This window comes from Eriocheir sinensis, chromosome 11 (genome assembly GCF_024679095.1).
Source record: "Eriocheir sinensis breed Jianghai 21 chromosome 11, ASM2467909v1, whole genome shotgun sequence".
NCBI classification, from domain to species: domain Eukaryota; kingdom Metazoa; phylum Arthropoda; class Malacostraca; order Decapoda; family Varunidae; genus Eriocheir; species Eriocheir sinensis.
Genome location: NC_066519.1, coordinates 12,847,926 through 12,867,678, shown reverse-complemented (window position 1 = coordinate 12,867,678; position 19,753 = coordinate 12,847,926). Strand labels below are relative to the sequence as shown.

At 38.1% G+C, this 19,753-nt stretch overlaps 1 protein-coding gene and 1 long non-coding RNA gene across 28 annotated transcripts in view; one reads left to right on the top strand and one right to left on the bottom strand.

Annotated features, from left to right (window-relative positions):
* Nucleotides 1-6,981: 6,981 nt before the first annotated feature.
* LOC126996862 (uncharacterized) lies at nt 6,982-9,955 on the bottom strand. The gene is made up of 2 exons (XR_007751645.1): nt 7,534-9,955; nt 6,982-7,368 (listed from the first exon to the last, which is right to left on the bottom strand). It is a non-coding gene; the product is annotated as an uncharacterized LOC126996862 (long non-coding RNA).
* Nucleotides 9,956-15,224: 5,269 nt separating this feature from the next.
* The window catches only part of LOC126996858 (uncharacterized), a 91,522-nt gene continuing 86,993 nt past the window's right edge, over nt 15,225-19,753 (top strand). For 23 of the 27 annotated variants that reach the window (XM_050857745.1, XM_050857769.1, XM_050857766.1 and 20 more), the window contains exon 1: nt 15,225-15,342. The gene's annotated coding sequence lies outside the window, so the exon portion shown is untranslated. Of the gene's footprint in view, nt 15,418-19,753 lie in introns of all 27 variants that reach the window. The other 4 variants (XM_050857763.1, XM_050857759.1, XM_050857765.1 and 1 more) reach the window with 4 other exon arrangements.

The following is a 19,753-nucleotide window of genomic DNA, read 5'->3' as shown; positions in this document are numbered from 1 at the left end:
TGTGTGTTGCTGCAGGGATGATGTGCATGTGGGATAAGATGTACGTATGTGTGTGATGTATCAGAAGGGTGTGTGTGATGTTTTATATGTGAAGGGATGTTGTGTGTCATGGCAAGGATGTAGGAATGAGGTGTATGTATGTTTGTGGTGTGGTGTGTGATGTGTGATGTGCATTAAGGATTAGGTGTGGGATGTGTTATACATGAAGGTATATGATGTAGCTGTGTCCTTGATGAATGTGATGTCCCCCCAAACTGTAGTGAACGTAGGCTGTTTCCCCTTACAAGAAGTATATTTTTTTTCACTTATGAGATGTTAAAATTGTCCGTGCTCTCTCTTCATCCTCCCCTCCCTCCTTTCATCCTTCCTTCCTTCCTCCCTTCCTTCCTTCATTCCTTCATCCTCCCTTCTCCAAACTGTAGTGTAGGCTGTTTCCCCTTACAAGTATATTTTTTTTCCCCTTATGAGATGTTAAAATTGTCAGTTCTTACTCTTTTGTCCTCCCCTCCCTTCCTTGGCCTCAACTAATGGTCTCTTTACTCTCTTCACACTCGTAACTTGAAAAAAAAAGTATGGTCTCCTCACACTCTCACTCTTAAAAACTACGTAGATGATATTAAAAGAGAAAAAATGATATGTAAAACAGCTCTCTTTGCACATGCATGACTATTTTTCATTTGATATTAACAGTGAGGTGAAATTGTCTGTGTTACTTAATCTTTTTACTTTCGGTTGATGGTTTAATAAGCATCGTTACATGTGTGAATGTTATACCGTATAGTGTGTGTGTGTGTGTGTGTGTGTGTGTGTGTGTGTTGGCGAATGCAGTGGTACGTTTATATACAGCTAATATATATACACACTCATTTGTAGCAGCAGAAATAATACAGTGGACCCTTATGCACCTATAGTTTTCTTTGAAGAGATGATTTATTGGTAAGATGTTAGAAGGAGAGAAATTCATTGATGGATAGAGATGTGAGAAGTTTATCTGTGTTAATCCTGTTACAACCTAGAAAACTATATAAGCCTGTATTTATAAATGTCTCGGGGCCTCGGTTCGCCTGTTTCCAAAGCCTCTCGTGGAAGTTGCTGGGGTTTTCATGGACTGTCTTGTGATCCTTGTGATGGGGTTTTCATGGACTCTCTTGTGATCCTGGTGATAGTTTTAAGGGGCTATTACACTGGGCAAATTTTCCGTGGATCTTCAGTCAAGCCACGATTTCCGCTAGCGTGGTTCTCAATTGTTTGTTGTTATTGCTGCTGATGAAGATGATGAGTAATACCGTCTTCCTTCAGTGAAATCTACCCTAGGTTTGGAAGATCGCGGACATGTCAGAAAACCATGCAAATATGAGAACCACACCAACGGAAATTGTGGTTTGACTGAAGACCCACGGAAAATTTGCCCAGTGTAATAGCCCCTTTACCTGACGTACGCACCTTGAACCGGAAAACCACCCATGAACACCCGGCTAATCTTCTCAGCGGCTTTGGGAAACAGTCTTAATTGGAGCCGGATGCACTTGTAAATATGGAACTCTGATATAATACCGAAGCAGTGAGTCCTTTCCTCTTAACATATATACAGGAGCTCCCCAAGTTACAAGTGTCATGCCTAATATTGCACCTGTGCGCTATAATATCATGTACCCAGGATCAGGTTATTGGCTTCTCAGAGGTAGACTCATATGAGGGCTGTGTCTTAGGAACATATAGGAGCCTTACGTACTAGACAGCTTCTCCATAGAGGTAGGTAGGTAGTCGTGGGACCCAGCAATGTTACCTCTATACCGTACTTCTAAAATGCTGGAGACACCTTACTCGAAATGAACGGAATATATCTTACGTGTGTTATGAATGTGTGTGTGTGTGTGTGTGTGTGTAAATATTTATACTCTAACCGTAGTACAATATTAAGGTGATGTTTGCACTGGTGTTGAGGTAGAGTATATATATAAGATGTGTTGAATAAGGTTTTCGTCATTCATTTAACACATTACGTACTTGCCTTTGCTTCCTGTATGTTTTTACGTGGTTATTATTCCAAGTCGAGGAGTTTTCGGATGTGTTAGAGTTTGAATATTTTATCTTGTCAATGTAAATCGAAATAGTGTTTTAGTTTATTTCCGTGGAAGATAATTTTCAAGATATTGTTTATGAATTAGTCTACCCTCAAACTACCACAATGACAGATTAGTTTTCCATCTGTTGTTTGAGATATAAGTCTTCATATAGAGGTTACCACATTGACCAACCCATTTTCCAGTTATTGTATGAGAAATAATCTTTACACTTAAGTTTCCACGATTACTAACTCCTCACAGATGATACGTAGCAGTTGAGGGAGTACAGAGAGGAATATATTATGTCACTAACAGTAATAGTCGAATGTACGTAGTGACTCGGCAATACATATTATACTATAGAGACCACACCAAGCCTGTGTCAAAGAACTATACAGCACAGGCCCACCATAAAGGGTTGTAGTATTAGTAATGTTATCAGTGGTAGCAAATGGAGGATATCAGTAACTTAGAACATAATGGGAACTGAGAATGTGAGATGTATAGTGACATTGGGCTTTCGGGCTTCGTAATGTAATGGTACGCAAGCCTTTCTGTCACTAATGTCTCGGAGTCTTTTATATCTATGGTTTGGGTCTGGGGATGTCCTTACGGGAGTGTGTGATGATTTGCGAAGGTTTTATTATGTTGTGTATCTCTGAGTCTTAAGCAACAGTCCCATTGGTTTGTCTGGTCACTACATGCTTCATAGTTTTGTCTGTCTGTTGTCTGGGTCTGTGTGATGATTTGCAGTTTTATTATGTTGTGTATCTCTAAGTTTTAAGCAAGTCATATTGGTGTGTCTCAAGGTTACTTTCAGGATATCTTTGTGGTGATTTTTTTTTCTAGTAATAGTGGTTTGAGTTTGATAATTTTTGTTGGCTTTGTAAAAGAATACTGCTGTGAGGAAATTGCTGTTACTATTATGTTGAAAGGCTTTATTTGTTGGTGTGTGAGTGGTGTAGTGCGTCTCATCCTCCTCCGATTTGGTGAGATTCTAGTTTTTTGGTCACACTCGCTGTCGGGCGGAAACGATATACTATTTTGCAGTGTCCTCTTGCGTAGCTTTCGTATATTATGATTTTGTAGTGTGTGAGTGGTGCAATCCGTCTGATCACCCTCCTAGGCATTGAGAGGATTCCAGTTTCTCGGTCACACTCCTTGGTGGGTAGAAACGATATACTAATTTGCAGTGTCCTCTTACACAGCTTTCCTATGTTATGATTTTGAGGTGTGTGAGTGGTGCAATGCATCTGATCACCCTCCTTGGCATTGAGAGGATTCCAGTTTCTCGGTCACACTCCTTGGTGGGCAGAAACGATATACTAATTTGCAGTGTCATCTTCCGCAGCTTTCGTATATTATGATTTTGTTGGCGTGTGACTGGTACAATATGTCTGATCACCCTCGTACTAGTCGGTGAGAGGATTCCAGTTTCTCGGTTACACTCCTTGGTGGGCGGAAACTGATTATACTTTTTGCAGTGTTTTCTCGTGGAGCTTTTGTATATTATGATTTTGTTGGCGTGTGACTGGTACAATATGTCTGAAGCGAAACTGATACTTTTTGCAGTGTTTTCTCGTGGAGCTTTTGTATATTATGATTTTGTTGGCGTGTGAGTGTTGCAATATGTCTGATCACCCTCCTAGGCGTTGAGAGGATTCCAGTTTCTCGGTTGCACTTCTTGATGGGTGGAAACTGATTATACTTTTTGCAGTGTTTTCTCGTGGAGCTTTTGTATATTATGATTCTGTGGTGTGTGCTGTGATGTCTCTTATTTGTTAGGTATATCTATGGACTTAAAGTGATGTCGGCAGGATGGTTTCCCGTGCAGTGTATATTTTTTGCAGAGGAAGTGTCTTATTCTATTATGCCGTAGAGCTTTTGATATTTTGGTGGACTATTTAACAGACTTTTATTTATTGCATGGAAATTTAATGCATTGGGCTACATAAACCTACAGAACCATTTTTTTATGCTTTTGACGTCATTATTTAACAGAATATTTTTTTTCATACAATCAAAACAGTGGACAGCATTTTCATTTCATCAAACAATAAGAACATTTTTTTTTATGCTTTCCAATGTCATTATTTAGCAGAACAGAATATTTTTTTTCATACAATCAAAACAGTGGACACCATTTTCATTTCATCCAACAATATGAACAATTTTTTGTATACTTTTTATTTCATTATTTAACAGAACTATTTTTTTTCATACAGTCAAAACAGTGGACAGCATTTCCATTTCATCAAACAATAGGAACTTTTTTTTTATACTTTTTATTTCACTAACAGAACAACATTTTTTTCATACAATCAAAACAGTGAACATCATTTCCATAATTTTCATCAAACTATATAAACAGTTTTTTTATATATACTTTTTATTTCATTATTTAACAGAACAACATTTTTTTCATACAAGCAAAACAGTGAACAGCATTTCCATTTCATCAAACAATAGGAACATTTTTTTATATACTTTTTATTTCATTATTTAACAGAACAACATTTTTTTCATACAAGCAAAACAGTGGACAGCATTTCCATTTCATCAAACAATAGGAACATTTTTTTATATACTTTTCATTTCATTATTTAACAGAACAACATTTTTTTCATACAATCAAAACAGTGGACACCATTTCCATTTCATCAAACAATAGGAACTTTTTTTTTATACTTTTTATTTCACTAACAGAACAACATTTTTTTCATACAATCAAAACAGTGAACATCATTTCCATAATTTTCATCAAACTATATAAACAGTTTTTTTATATATACTTTTTATTTCATTATTTAACAGAACAACATTTTTTTCATACAAGCAAAACAGTGAACAGCATTTCCATTTCATCAAACAATATGAACAATTTTTTGTATACTTTTTATTTCATTATTTAACAGAACTATTTTTTTTCATAGTCAAAACAGTGGACAGCATTTCCATTTCGTCAAACAATAGGAACATTTTTTTATATACTTTTTATTTCATTATTTAACAGAACAACATTTTTTTCATACAATCAAAACAGTGGACACCATTTCCATTTCATCAAACAATATAATTTTTTTTATATATATACTTTTCACGTCAATAATTAACACAACAATAAGCCAATATGAACTTACGTAATCAGCACTTCTTCCCTTTATTTGCTGTAGTTCCTTGCACTTATCAACACAATATATCACACATTCATATATAATGCCTTGGTGTTCCCTCAATAAGTTCGTCGAGTGGAGGGTTTCCAATACTGTGTGGGTGCTTTAACGTATCTTACTTAGTCCTGTGTACCGTCTATTCCGCCTATGGTGAGAACGCTTCAGGAAAACGGCCCCTTCCCATCGGTGACAGAGGAAGGGCAAGGCTGCTCTGGGGGTGGCGAGTAAAGACAGGCTTGTATTAAACAGTAAAGTCAGGTCATGCTCGGAAGAACAACCTGTAATTATTTAGCGGTGGGCTCGTCGCCTCAGTTCGCCTGTTTGAAAAGCCTCCCGTAGAAGTTACTGGGCTTTTCATGGACTGTTTTGTGATCCTGGTGATAGTTTTATTCGTTATTTTTTGCAGAGGAAGTGTCTTATTCAATTATGCCAAGAGCTTTTGATATTTTTTGTGGACTTTATTTAACAAACTTTTATTTATTGCATGGAAATTGAATTCATTGGGCTACATATACCTACATAACCTTTTTTATGCTTTTGCTGTCATTATTTTACAGAACCTGGTTAGTCTTCTCTGTGGCCTTGGGAAATAGCCACAGTGGGATGGTGGTAATAGTTTTATATGACTTTTGCACCTCGAACTGGAAAAACACCCATGAAAACCCGGTTAGTCTTCTCTGTGGCCTTGGGGAATTGTTGTAATGGGAATCTGAGACGTTTCAAAATATGGACGTTGATTCGAGGGGCCTTGGGCAAAATCTCAGGTAGGGTCAGGTGATAGGGTGGCGGGCAGGGTTGTTTCTCTGACCCATTTTCACCCTAAGCGGAATCGACTTTAGCATCTGTTCCTCCTGATAGCAATGGAAGGTAATGAAGCCACGTAAATAATAATAGCAAATAACAAACCCAAGTATATCCCACCGCTGCCAGGAACATTTCAGAACAAATTAGGAACTAGAAATAACGGTCTGCCAACTCAGGCCAGAACACATGATAGTTTCTCTCCACCACAGCCCAGTGTTAGCCAGCCCTCCCTCCCTCCACCTGCTACTCCCTTCTACTATTTCTCTACGACTAGATAAAGAAGCAGATTCCTAGTGTGAGGTAGTGTGTGTTAACCTAGGAGCAGGATGACCCATTGCCTTCCTGAGACCACCTGCTGCTCCCTGCTACTTCACTCTACCACTAGATAAATAACCTGCAGAGGCTTAGTGTGAGGTAGTGTGTGTTAGCCGAGGAGCAGGATGAGCAGTTACCCTTCTTGAGAGTAGCCAGGGAGGTGAGTTAGCCAGGTAAACACACCCAGTCTTCTGTCTTCCTCATATCAACACTAATTACTGATTCTTGGGTGTTGGAGTGGAGGTGTGGGTGGCGTGTGCAGTGAAGGAAGTCCCCAGTAACACAAGATTAAGAGTAGTTCACACATTTTACTAGTTCAAGCAATATAATATTCAACATTAACCTTTGTAGTAGGGCAAAGGTGTGGGGAATTCAGCACAGTACAGAGAGGTCCCCCAATAACACAAGTATAAGAATAGTGTGTTTCCCAAGTAGTGCAATAATACATTCGATAATATCTATTAGGGTAGGAAGTGCGTTATAATACAGAGAAGTCCCCTGTCAGCAATAACTCGCCCGTAACCTTTGTAGTAGGGCAAGCAAGTCTTTAACTGACAAACAACTGAATTACACAGAGATCAAATAGTTAGTGGCTCTTATGTTACTTGTATTGAATAGCTTGATAAGGGAGGTAGTGCGTTATAGTACAGAGAAGTCCCCCGCAAGCAATAACTCATCCATAACCTTTGTAGTAGGGCGAGCAAGTCTTTAACTGATAAACAACTGAATTACACAGAGATCAAATAGTTAGTGGCTCTTATGTTACTTGTATTGAATAGCTTGATAAGGCAGGGAGTGCGTTATAGTACAGAGAAGTCCCTCGTAAGCAATAACTCATCCATAACCTTTGTAGTAGGGCGAGCAAGTCTTACACTGACGAACAACCGGGTCACACAAGCAGATATCAAATAGTTAGCAGCTCTTATGTTACTTGTATTGAAAAGCTTGATGAGGCAGGGAGTGCATCACAGTACAGAGAAGTCCCCCATCAGCAATAACTCATCCGTAACCTTTGTAGTAGGGCGAGCAAGTCTTACACTGATGAACAACCGGGTCACACAAGCAGATATCAAATAGTTAGCAGCTCTTATGTTACTTGTATTGAAAAGCTTGATGAGGCAGGGAGTGCATCACAGTACAGAGAAGTCCCCCATCAGCAATAACTCATCCGTAACCTTTGTAGTAGGGCGAGCAAGTCTTACACTGACGAACAACCGGGTCACACAAGCAGATATCAAATAGTTAGCAGCTCTTATGTTACTTGTATTGAAAAGCTTGATGAGGTAGGGAGTGCGTTACAGTACAGAGAAGTCCCCCGTCAGCAATAACTCATCCGTAACCTTTGTAGTAGGGCGAGCAAGTCTTACACTGACGAACAACTGCGTCACAAGCAGAGATCATATAGTTAGCAGCCCTTATGTTACTTGTATTGAATAGCTTGATAAGGGAGGTAGTGCAGCCCGTTCTTATACATACTGAATATCTTGGATTTAGGTAAGGTAGGCTCGTGTATACATCAATCTTGTGCTGGGGATGACCTTACTGTACACACACATACACACACATACATAAACACAAACACATACAGATTATTATAGATGCAATACAGACACACACAGACACATATACAAAAACACTAACACAAACACACATACAGATTATAAATGAAATGTGGTCCAAGCAAAAAATCATAGCAACCAGAGGAAAAAAACAAACACTACTACTACTACTACTACTACTACTACTACTACTACTACTACTACTACTATTACTACTAGACTACCAAGCTTTACAATAGGCTAAGTTGCTGTACAATTCCCCATAGTTAAAAGAGTAAGCATTATCCCTGCAGTCCCCATACAGTACTGCAATACAATACTACCATACAATAATACAATATCTTTAACTGGGAGGCCTGTTAGCAGTATATATATAATGTCATAGTAATTATTTTTCACTTTTGAAGTTTGTGAATTGACGTGTGGAACTTTTTTTGTGTATTTATTTTATTTTATTTGTTTTTTTCTTCATCGTTGAGTGTGTGTGTGTGTATGTATGAAGATGAGATTTGGGGTCTTTTTTATATATTTTTTTATATTTTTTTTACATCAAAGGATTCGGTTCAAGGGCAACTAAAAGAGTACAGACACACACACAAAAAAACCCGCTACTCACCGCTCTTCTTGCAGTACCTTCAATATTTATCTATAATATTTATTTTATTTATTTATTTATTTTGTGTTTGTGTTCACCTTTTTGTATTCACCTATATGTGGTTTACCGGGCCTGAGGGAGGTGAGCGCTCGGATAGTCCTGTCCCCTTGTCTGTATTTGTCTAACCTCTCCTTCAATTACCTGTTTACCTCATTCATTTACCTCCTTCAATTACCTCATTCATTTACTTGTTTACATATTTATATTTACCTATGTGTGGTTTGCAGGGCCTGAGTGAGGTGAGCGCTCGGATAGGCCTGTCCCCTTGTTTGTATATGTTCAGCCTCTCCTTCATTCACCTGTTTACCTCATTCATTTACCTGTCTACCTGTTTGCTATTTCGGTTTGTGGTTTGCAGGGCCTGAGGGAGGTGAGTTTGGATAGTCCTGTCGCCTTGTCTGTTTTCGTTCAACCTCCTTCGTTTGTGTGTGTGTGTCTGTGAGTGTGTGTGTGTGTGTGTGTGTGAATGAGTGAGTGTGTGTGTGTGTGTGTGAATGAGTGAGTGTGTGTGTGTGTGTGTGAATGAGTGAGTGTGTGTGTGTGTGTGTGAATGAGTGAGTGTGTGTGTGTGTGTTCGCCCATGCTGTATAATTATTAATGTCGTTTTTGGTTTGGTGTCGGAAATGTCGCCGTATCGAACATGTTATTCTTAGCTGACGGTGACTTCCCAATGTTCTTTTTTTTTCTTTATTTTCTTTTTGGTAATGCTGTCTTGTTATTTCATCCTTTCACGGTTCAGCTATTAATGTTCTCTCTTTGTTTTTTTGGAGATGTTGTTATATATTATTTTATGCTGGTAAGGACTGTAAAGTGTTTCCAAGCAGTGTATATTTATTATTTACTTATTTATTGTATTTTCTGGAAGTGTTGTCATTATCGAACTTGTTAATCTTGGTTGTCGATATTCTTGTTTTTTTATTGTGGTAATTTTATCATATTACTGAATCTCTTCATATTTTTTTATATTTTTTGATAGTTTTTCTTTTTTTATTTGAAGTTTTGTCATATTAATCCACCTCTTAATCTTAATTGTAGATATTTTTTTATTTTTTTTTATTGAAGTTTCGTCAAAATTACTGAACTTCTTAATCTTGGTTGTTAATAGTGTTTCTTATTTTTGTGTGAAGTTTTGTCACATTATAGAACTTCATCTTGGTTGTCAATATATTTTCTTTTGTTTTTGGAAGTTTCATCATATTACTGAACCCGTTAATCCTACTTGTCGATACCTGTCCTGCGTAGGTGGTCACATGAAGGGCAGAAGATGACCTAACCTGACCTGACCTGCCCCTACCCTGCCCTGCCCCGCCCCGCCCCACCCCCCAGAGTGTAGCTCAGGTGTGTTCAGGCCTCCCAGCATTCCCGGACTAGTCGTTAAGACAGGTACATGCTCCTCCTATCCCTCTCGTTTATCCACCTGTTGACTGATTGCTGTGAGTGCGATTATGTACTTCATGACTGTGTTCAGCGATGATGTGTGTGTTGTTTGTTTACTATTATCATTATCTGACATAGTTTATCCTTACTGAAATATAACAATACATGTCATTAATATATGGTGGTTTGTGTATGCTTTCACCTTTGCCAGCAGGAAGGTAGATAAGTATTTTTAAATGTTCTTTATTTTATTTATAATCTTAAGTGTAATTGAGCTTATCCTTAAGTTCATTGATAGTATATTTATCTTAAAGTAATTGATTTTGCCTCTTAATTGAGCTTATCCTTAAGTTCATTGATAGTATATTTATCTTAAAGTAATTGATTTTGCCTCTTAATTGAGCTTATCCTTAAGTTCATTGATAGTATATTTATCTTAAAGTAATAGATTTTGCTTTTTAATTGAGTTTATCCTTAAGTTCATTGATAGTATATTTATTTTAAAGTAATACATTTTGCCTTTAAATTCAATTGCTGTATTTCTATTCTCTAAATTCTCTTAGTTTAAAGTATGATAAATTTTCTGAGTAGTTCAGTGACAGCATTTTTAACCTTAAGTAATAGATATTTATCCAAGTTCATAGATTTTCTCCTCTAAAGTTCAGTTCATTAATATTATTTTTATCCCTTTCATAATTTTTGTTTTTAAGGAGTATATATTTTTGCATTAATTTTTATCACATCACTTTTATCCTATTGTGAGTAATATATTCAGTTATCAGAGCCAGTTTACTTGTTTACTCTTCATTGTCTTAGTTTTAAGTAATATATTATTTCATTAATAAGTTCATTTACATTTTCTTTCACATACTTATTTTACTATGTCAACTTTTTCCCTTAAGGTTCACAAGTTCATTTATTCCATTACTTATCAGAGGCCAGTTTGATTTTTTACTCTTTTAAGTTTTAAGTAATATATTTTCTCATAAAGTTTAGTTCATTTACATTTTCTTACTTATTTTACTATGTCAGCTTTTTCCCTTAAGGTTCACAAGTTCATTTATTCCATTACTTATCAGAGGCCAGTTTGCTTGTTTACTCTTCATTGTCTTAGTTTTAAGTAATATATTTTCTCATAAAGTTTAGTTCATTTACATTTTCTTGCAGATTCTTAAATTTCGTGTGTGAGTTTTTGTCTTAATTATGATTTTGAGGTTCCTTTTTATCCATTATGAATCAGATTCCAGTTTGCTGTAGTTAGTTTGCCTTATAGACGTTAAGTAGCATATATTTTTATTGAGACATTACATTATATTGACACCAGTTCTATAAAGGCAAGGTAAGTACTGTTCTATTATTAACCCGGTAGCTGCGGGGGTCACGTTCATTAGGTTAGATTAGGTTAGGTTAGGTTAAAGGCCCATCTAAGCAAAATAATGAGAAAGAATCGTCACTTACGCAAACCATTTTATAATATATATCAACGCATTTGTGATCAGTTTATGCATCATCTATTTTTTTAGGGGGTTTATATCATGGCAAAAATTTGGCCCGTCGCTGGTACACGGTAAAGCCACAAATTTGGCCCATCGCTGCTACCGGGTTAAGATGAATATAATTTAGTAATGAGTACCAACAATTGTACCCATTCTCAATCCTTAATTATGACCCTAATATCACCCTAAGATGAATTTATGTATGAGTAGCGACACATTACCATTCTTAATCACTGATAATGTATGTGATAGCATTAATAGCCCATAGCCTTGACACAGTGGCGAGGGGATCGATGTGATAGTGAAGATAGGAGATGAAAGAAAATGAATATGAAAATGAGGAGGAGGAGGAGGAGAAGACGCGATGGTTAAGATAAGAGACGGAAGAAAGGGAATGATCAAAGGAGGGAGGAGAAAAAAAAGTGATAGGGAAGATAAGAAAGAAATCGAGCAATATAGAACAAGGAAGAGGAAGAGGAGGAGGAGGAAAAAAACGTGACTGTGAAGATAAGAGACAAGAAATGCTGAATAATTTAAAAGGAAGAGGAGGGAAAAAATAACATAATAGGAAAGATAAGAAGAAAGAGACGAAGCAATAAAGAATGAGAGAAAGGAGGAGGAGGAGGAAAAAAAATACGTGATTGTGAAGATAAGAGACGGAAGAAAGGGATTAATAAGAGGAGGAGGAGATAAAGAGAACGTGATAGGAGAGATAACAGAAGAAAGAAATGGAGCAACAAAGAATAAGGAGAAGGAGGAGGAGGAGGAGAAAAAAAAACACGTGATTGTGAAGATAAGAGACGGAAGAAAGATAATAATAAGAGGAGGAGGAGATAAAGAGAACGTGATAGGAGAGATAACAGAAGAAAGAAATTAAGCAATAAAGAATAAGGAGAAGGAGGAGGAGGAGGAGAATGATGATGATGATGATGATGAGGAGGAGGAGGAAGAGGAAGATAAAAAACGAGATAACAAGGAAAAAAAGACGAAAGGGAGAAGCAATGATGAATGAGGAATAGGAGGAGGAGGAGGAGGAGGAGGAGAATAATGATGATGATGATGATGATGAGGAGGAGGAGGAAGAGGAAGATAAAAAAACGAGATAACAAGGAAAAAAAGACGAAAGGGAGAAGCAATGATGAATGAAGAATAGGAATACATAGGAATACATAGGAGGAGGAGGAGAATGATGATGATGATAAGGAGGAGGAGGAAGAGGAAGATAAAAACGAGATAATAAGGATAAAAAGACGAAAGAGAGAAGCAATGATGAATGAGGAATAGGAGGAGGAGGAGGAAGAGTAAAAAAAAACCCGTGATTGTAAAGATAAAGATATGAAAAATAAGGAACAACAAAGAATAAGGAGAAGGAGGAGGAGGAGGAGGAGGAAAAATCGTGATAATTAAGCTTGGAAATTAAAGAAAGAGAACAGTTAAAGAAGGAGGAAGAGGAGGAGGAAGGAAGGAAACCCATGATAGTAGAGATAGAGAACGAAGAAAAGAGAAACAGTTATATAATGAAGAGGAAGAGGAGGAAGAGGAAGAAGAAGAAAAACAAGAGTAGGGAAAGAGAACAGTTAAAGAAGGAGGAGGAGGAGGAGGAGGAAGGAATTAAACCCATGATAGTAGAGATAGAGAACGAAGAAAAGAGAAACACTTATATAACGAAGAGGAAGAGGAAGAAGTAAAACAAGAGTAAGGGAAAAGAAAGAAGAAACGAAGGAGGAAGAGCAACCCAAGGATAGAAGAGATAGGAAGAAGAAAGAGAAACAGTTAAATAATAAAGAGGAAGAGGAGGAAGAGGAAGAAGTAAAACAAGAGTAAGGGAAAAGAAAGAAGAAACGAAGGAGGAAGAGGAAGGAAGGAAACCCATGATATTAGAGATTGGGAACGAGGGAAAGAGAAACAGTTAGATAATAAAGAGGAAGAGGAGGAAGAGGAAGAAGAAAAAACAAGAGCATGGAAAGAGAAAGATAGGAAACGAAGGAGGAAGAGGAAGAAGAAGGAAACCCATGATAGTAGAGATAGAGAACGAAGGAAAGAGAAACAGTTATATAATGAAGAGGAAGAGGAGGAAGAGGAAGAAGAAAAACAAGAGTAGGGAAAGAGTAAGATAGGAAACGAAGGAGGAAGAGGAGGAGGAGGAGGAAGGAGAACGGTCACATTACATCATTAGCCTACTTTCACACACTTATTCATATTTCCCTTCATTCATATCTTTGCTAGTCCAAGGGAAGGAAGGAGGAAGGGAATGATAGCGAAGATAGACTGTAGATAGAAAATAAAAAGGAAGGAAGAGGAAGAGGATAGTTGGGAAAGAGAACATTCATTTTACATTCTTATAATTACGTTTTTATTCATCCATATTCTTCTTCATTCTCTGTTCACTATTCGAAAGGAAGGAAGATTGAAATAACTGGATAGCCGTGTAAAGACAAGCTAGGCTCCTATAACATTCATTACATTCTTTCATTCTTATTCATTTTTCTCCCTTATTCTTATCTATACAATTATCCTTCATTCTTCTGTCTATTCACTATTCGAAAGGAAGGAAGAATGGCATGACTGGATAGCGATGGAGATAAGGCTCATGCAGGTAACTCTCGATTTACGCGAGTATTGTGTCCTTGAAGAGGTCGCGTAAATCAAAAACAATGTAAATCAAACAAGAGGTAGGTTTCTATCGAAAAATAAATATTCACTTAATTCAGGAGAGAGAGAGAGAGAGAGAGAGAGAGAGAGAGAGAGAGAGAGAGAGAGAGAGAGAGAGAGAGAATATCCATATCACCGAGATAGCCAGTCAGGCACTCAGTCTCAGCCTCACTCGTGTGAGGAAGAAATGAGGGACACCATGAGCGACTGGCTAGTATTGGTACCGGTACCGAGCAGTCTGGTACCGGTACCGTACCATATAGCTGGTACCGTTAGTACCGGTACTGGTACCGGTACATGCCCACCCCTATTGTTTAGTAGTGTGGCAGCGTGGGTACTGTATTGTTGTTCAAGTGGCTCGCGGGAAGAACTGAGCTCAGCTGTGTGGCCGCGGCGCCGTGTGAGTCCAGTTGCGTGAGACATCTGGTGGCCACTCCATAAAATATCGCGTATAAGTGAAAAAACGTGTAAATTAAACATTTATTTGGATTTTGGACCCCGCGTTATTTAAAAAACGCGTAAACCAAACTCGCGTAAATCGAGAGTTACCTGTATAACATTTCATTGTTTCATTCTTATTAATTTTTTCTCCCTTATTCTTATCTATACAATTATCCTTTATTCTTCTGTCTATTCACAATTCGAAAGGAAGGAAGAATGGAATGACTGGATAGCGATGGAGAAAAGGCTCATATAACATTACATTCTTTCATTCTTATTCACCTTTTCCCTTATTCTTATTTATACAATTATCCTTCATTCTTCAATCTATTCACTACTCGAAAAGGGAGGAAGGAACAGAGTGACCATAGCTAAAAGGGAAAAATGGAAAGATATCAACTAAACACTATTGCACTCTTGTATTCCTATCTTTTTTGCTATTCGAGAGGAAGAGAGCAAGGGAGTGATAGCCAAATTACACGATAAAAAGAGGAAGAGGAGAAGGAGGGAAAAAAAAGGGGAAAAAGAGAACTACATCATATATTCTCCATTTCATTCAATTTTCCCTCCATCCACTATTCGAAGGGAAGGTCTGGGTTGCTTTTGGTATAGTGGTGGTATTGGCGGCGGCATCTGACAACTTGAGTGGCGGTGAGAGAGAGAGATAGGGAGAGGGAGAGAGAGAGGGGAGCGGTGAGAGAGAAAGAGAGAGAGAGAGAGTGAGAGAGAGAGAGAGAGAGCCAGCCAGCCAGCCAGTCAGTCCGTGCGGGTTGGTGTGCTCGGTGCCTCTCCGCCTCCTAACCGGTTTCTTGTCTTCCCTCTTCCGCCTTGTCCCTTCTCAAAACCGGTTTCTGAGTAGGCCTCGTTGGCGCTCTGGTGGTCTCTAGTGCTGGTTTCTACCCCGTATAGTGAAGCGCCGTGTAGTTTTGACCGTGTATTGTACTGGTTATTGGTTACAGTATATATTGTCTCACTGTATTTGCGTTTTTTTTTCCGGTCTCGATATAACGTGTTTGGTCTCTAGTGCTGGTTTCTTCCCCGTATAGTGAAGCGCCGTGTAGTTTTGACCGTGTATCGTACTGGTTTTTGTTTCAGTATATATTGTCATTGTTACTATATTTGCGGTTTTTTTTCCGGTCTCGGTATAACGTTTTTGGTCTTTAGTGTTGGTTTCTTCCCTGTATAGTGAAGCACCGTGTAATTTTGACCGTGTATAATAGTGTTTTGGTTTCGGTATATATTGTCTGTCACTATATTTGCGTTTTTTTCCGGTCTCGATATAACGTTTTTGGTCTTTAGTGTTGGTTTCTACCCCGTATAGTGAAGCGCCGTGTAATTTTGACCGTGTATAATAGTGTTTTGGTTTCGGTATATATTGTCTGTCACTATATTTGCGTTTTTTTCCGGTCTCGATATAACGTTTTTGGTCTTTAGTGTTGGTTTCTTCCCCGTATAGTGAAGCGCCGTGTGATTTTGACCGTGTATAATAGTGTTTTGGTTTCAGTATATATTGTCTGTCACTATATTTGCGTTTTTTTCCGGTCTCGATATAACGTTTTTGGTCTTTAGTGTTGGTTTCTTCCCCGTATAGTGAAGCGCCGTGTGATTTTGACCATATCTTTCACGTGTTCTCGGTTTCATTATTTTTATTATTATTATCACTATATTTGCGTTTTTTTATGTTTTACGCTTTCCATATACACGGTTTTCGTTCTCTAGTGCTGGTTTCTTCCCCGTATAGTGAAGCACCGTGTAATTTTGACCGTGTATAATAGTGTTTTGGTTTCAGTATATATTGTCAGTCACTATACTTGCGTTTTTAATTTTTTCCGGTCTCGACATAACGTTTTTGGTCTCTAGTGCTGGTTTCTTCCCCGTAAAGTGAAGCACCGTGTAATTTTGACCGTATCTTTCACTGTATTCTCGGTTTCATTATTATTATTATTGTTATTATCACTATATTTGCGTTTCTATTGTTTTCCGTTTTGGTTTAATCGGTTTCAATATTGGTTTCTAATTCGTATAGTGAAGCACCGCGTAATTTTGACCGTATCTTCCCCTGTGTTCTCGGTTTCTTTATCACCACAGCTATACATACGTTTTTTTATCTGTTTTCCGTTCTCATTATACACGATTTCGTTTACTCGGGGTTCATTATATAACTCCGAATCATTTCTGGGATAGCAAGTTACTGTGTTAGCGTCTATATGGTCGTAGACAGCAAATTACCGTACTATATGATCATCCTCGGTTTGTCCTGCACTCTTTTTCTCCCCTTTCATTACTCCTAAATGTGCTTAAAACGTCAGTGATTTCGTCTATATCAAAACCAGTCAGATGTATTTCGTTGTATCTGACCTGTGTAGCGAGTATGGAATTGGTGCCAAGTTTGTCATTATCCGGTTCAGTCAGTTGGTTAATCAGTCAGTCAGTTAATCAGTCAGTTTATCAGTCAATTGGGTTATCTAGTCAATTGGTTCTCAGTCAGTCAGTCCATTGGTTTGTGTGTAGGCTAGTCAATTGGGTTATCAGTTAGGTTGTCAATAGGCTATTCAATTGGTTTATCAGTAGCTCAGACAATTGGTTAATCAGTCAGTTAATCAGTCAATTGGGTTATCTAGTCAATTGGTTCTCAGTCAGTCAGTCCATTGGTTTATGAATAGGCTAGTCAATTGGGTTATCAGTTAGGTTGTCAATACCCTATTCAATTGGCTTATCAGTAGCTCAGACAGTTGGTTAATCAGTCAGTTAATCAGCCAATTGGGTTATCTAGTCAGTTGGTTCTCGGTCAGTCAGTCCATTGGTTTATGAATAGGCTAGTCTATTGGGTTATCAGTTAGGTTGTCAATAGGCTATTCAATTGGTTTATCAGTAGCTCAGGCAATGGTTAATCAGTCAGTTTATCAGTCAATTGGTTAATCAGTCAGTTTATCAGTCAATTGGGTTTTCTAGTCAATTGGTTCTCAGTCAGTCAGCCAATTGGTATTATGTATAGGCTAGTCAATTGGGTTATCAGGTTGTCAATAGCCTATTCTATTGGCTTATCAGTAGCTCAGACAATTGGTTAATCAGTCAGTTTATCAGTCAATTGGTTAATCAGTTATTTTATGAGTCATTTGGTTTCTCAGTCAGTGTATCGGTCAGTTTATCAGTCAAGTGCTCTATCAGTATATCAGTCAAGTCAGTCAGTTTTTAGTCGCAGTAGGTCAGTCTTATATATTTCATCATTTTATTAGTTATTTTATCAGTCAGTTATGTCAGTGTATTAGTCAGTCAGTTAATTTATGAGTCAGTTAGTCAGTTCATCAGAAGATCCGTCAGTTGGTTTAGTAAAGGGGCTATTACACTGGGCAAATTTTCCGTGGATCTTCAGTCAAACCACGATTTCCGCTGGCGTGGTTCTCAACTGTTTCTTGTTATTGCTGCTGATGATGATGGTGAGTAATACCGTCGTCCTTCAGTGAAATCTACCGTAGTTTTGGAAGATCGTGGACACGTCAGAAAACCACGGAAATATGAGAACCACGCCAGCGGAAATCGGGGTTTGACTGAAGATCCACGGAAAATTTGCCCAGTGTAATAGCCCATTAATACGTGAGTCTTTCCTAATGGGTAACTTCACGGCCAGCCAGGAGCGTTGGATAAGGTGATTGTGCTTATCTGAATATATTTCCCGTCGGTTTTCCGCTCTGGAGACAAACGGTTAACCTCTTTGTACTAGATTAACAGTGTATTAGTCAGTCAGTTAATTTATGAGTCAGTCAGTCAGTTAGTTCAGTTGGTTTAGTCCTTTTGGGTAACTTCACGGCCAGCCAGGAGCGTTGGGTTTGGTGATTGTGCTTATCTGAATTACCGTTGCCAGATTGTCGTACTCAGAGCATCGTATTTAACAGTTTCTGACGCCTAACTACTGCCAAGAAACATCAGGAATTAACTATTTTAACGATAATTATAAGTAAATCGTCTTATTAGGGTCAACGAGACAGTTTTTGGCTCGGAAGTCGGTTAATATGAGGCCGAGTAATTAGACAATCTGGCGACGTTGATCTGAGTGTATATCCTGTCGGTTTCCCGCTCTCGAGACACGGGGTGACCTGTTTGTACTTATGGCCGCTTTCACAGTCATTTTGTTTGTTTTGATCGTTACCAATGGCTGTGATCGCCGCCATAGTATTTCCACGTAAAACTGGCCGATGGGGTATTGGCTGGTGCGGGGTTAGCCTAGCCCCGCACCTTGGCACACACTCTCATCTCTCGCTTCCTCAGCAACCAGTTTCACGTGGATTATTATAGCGTCGATCGCCGCCATTGGTAACGATTTAAACAAAGTGACTGTGAAAGCGGCCCTAGATTGAAGACATGATGTTTAGAGGACCGCTATACCTCTTGCTATGGGTGCAGTGACTAGAGGGCTTTTTCGTCGTCATTTATATTTTATTTTTTTGCCCTTGATCTGTGTCCTTTGCCGAAAAAAAAAAAGAATAGGCTGCCTTTTTTTTTTTACAACAAAGGAGACAGCTCAAAGACACAAAAAAAGGAAACAATAATAAGAAAAAGCCCGCTACTCGCTGCTCCTAAAAAAAAAATGAATCAAAAGAGGTGGCCGAAAGAGAGGTCAGTTTCGGGAGGAGAGGTGTCCTGATATCCTGATTTTAAAATATGCTGGTTAAAAGCTACAAGAAAACGAGTTGCTAGCTTTGTTGTTATATATATTTTATCAGCTTGACGTTCGGTGGCTTAATGAGTGACTATATTTTCCTGATTGCACTGCCGTTGAAATAATTATATGTTTAAATGGAAAGAATATTATGTTTTTCAGTTCAAATGACGGTGACAATAACTCATTTTTTTCCCGTGATCACATTTTCGTTTAATTAAAGAGTTCTGTTAAAAGTAGGAACATATGTATTTCTTTTCGGTTCAGTGTTCGTAAATGAGTGAGTGACTTGCTAATCAACTACTGTATATGTTTTGTATAGTTCCTTCCCTCTTGTGTTTGTCCTCCCGTACATCAAGATCATACGTTTTAATGCAATAGGATAGACAATCGTAACATTATTCTTCAGTTCAAAGTTCGTAAATAAGTGACTCTAATCAACTACTGTTTTGTCTAGTTCCTTCTCTGTTGTGTTTGTCCTCCCGTGCATCAAGATCATACGTTTTAATGCAATAGGATAGACAATCGTAACATTATTCTTCAGTTCAAAGTTCGTAA